General features: G+C 43.7%; 1 protein-coding gene across 1 annotated transcript in view; it reads left to right on the forward strand.

The window, feature by feature from the left end:
- LOC113206402 (ubiquitin carboxyl-terminal hydrolase 2) overlaps positions 1-1,880 on the forward strand; it is a gene marked incomplete at its 5' end in the record, with an annotated part of 14,959 nt that overhangs the window by 9,478 nt on the left and 3,601 nt on the right. The window lies entirely within an intron of this gene.

Genomic DNA, 1,880 nt, shown 5'->3' on the forward strand with positions numbered 1-1,880 from the left:
TTTTTAGCGAAAATTGATGGGTCCGGATTTTGACGGAAAAGTAGTCGAATCGACAGGGCTGAACCAGGGAACCACAAAACTACTTTTGGTTCCGCCAGAAACCACCCCTGTCCAGACAGGGTTGTCTTTTGAATCTGGCGGGCAGCGTACAATGGGCTGCCTACCTAGCAGGCGAGCCGGTACAAGAAAAACGGGCGTAACTCGCTTAAAATGGGTCTGCGTCGTGAAATTTTGACGGAGAGTTGGTAAGAGGGTGCTGGCAAACCAATCCTAACCATTTCCAGCGATTTTCAAATTTCTCATTTTTGGCAAAATTAACAAAGGCTATAGCCTTCCTATTTTTAGCGAAAATTGATGGGTCCGGATTTTGACGGAAAAGTAGTCGAACCGACAGGGGTGAACCAGGGAACCACAAAACTACTTTCGTTTCCGCCAGAAACCACCCCTGTCCAGACACACTTGAGTTTTAAGAGGAGGTCTTTTGAATCTGGCGGGTAGCGTACGATGGGCTGCCTACCTCGCAGGCGAACCGGTCCAAGAAAAACAGGCGCAACTCACTTAAAATGGACCGGCGGCGCGAAATTTCGACATTTCGACCATTTCCAGCGATTTTCATTTTTTTTTCATTTTTGGCAAAATTTACAAAGGCTATAAATTGAGCGGTCCGGATTTCGATGGAGGAGTTTCGACAGGAATGAACCAGGCACTACAAAACTACCTTTGTTTCTGTCAGAAACCACCCCTGTCCACAGAAACTTGAGTTTTATAAGAGCTGGTGTCTCTAACTAAGGGCGGGTAGGCCACGTGAGGCGCACTGGCTAAGAACTCTACTGTAGTGGGTCGGCACCATGATACCGGATTGAAACAAAAATTCTGGGTTCGGGCCAAAGTCACCTCGCAGGGCCAAAGTAGCCCCAGATGACGGTATTTAGACAGAGTATGTGAAAAGGGAGTCTGCCCCACCAATCCAAACCAATTCCAGCAATTTTACAAATTGCCAAGATTTTTAAAAGACATTTTCAGTGATAACAAATCAGCCTGGATTTTGACAGAGGAGGATTGAAATCGACATCAAAGAACCAAGGCACCACAAAAAAACATCAAATACCACCCTTTGATGCACACGAAAGGAAGCTCCTCATAGTGTCTGTACAGAGACAAATTGGACCAGAGCGTTGGCGGTTACTGTCATGTCAACTCACCTATTCGATTGGGTAAAATGACTCCATAGACTTCTCTTGCTCATGTCAAGAACATTTCTGGGCCGAGTTCCTGCAATCATATTAAACGGTACTTTTAGCGCTCATCAAAGATTAATTACATATAATTTACTCATACAATACACTTTTAAATGCCTCTCCCCTCATGCGTCTCTAAGTGACCATGGTCTTTCAAATAACTAATTTCGGCACTGGACTAAGCATTAAGTACGAAGGGGCAGGTGCAAATTATCTGCAACGCACATTGATTGATTGTTTGGGGGATTGTGCAAATAGTACCACTCGGTTTGCACCCCAACCAGAAAGTAATAAAGTTTTCTGTTCCACGAGAATAATATAGAGTAAAAAATATGATATGTGATAAAACACTGCCAGTTCACCTATTTGCATAAGTGACCTAGAACAGTATTTAACATACTGCATGGATTGGAGGAGTCTACCCATTCAACACCTTTTCAACAAAGCTGACAGTGAGCCAAGTTATTTAAATCACGTGCATCATTTACTCGGCCTTAAAAAGTAACTTACAACTTAATTGTGCGTGTGTAAAAATCGTAAAATTGAGCCACAGGAGCATAACCTCAACAGTAGTAGTAGTAGATATCTCATTAACAGCTCTAGGCGGAGCCTATTGTGCTCGGGGGAGAAATGTCTGGGGAG

The sequence above is a fragment of the Frankliniella occidentalis genome, unplaced genomic scaffold, assembly GCF_000697945.3.
Source record: "Frankliniella occidentalis isolate FOCC.00 unplaced genomic scaffold, Focc_3.1 Scaffold50, whole genome shotgun sequence".
In the NCBI taxonomy this organism is placed as follows: Eukaryota; Metazoa; Arthropoda; class Insecta; order Thysanoptera; family Thripidae; genus Frankliniella; species Frankliniella occidentalis.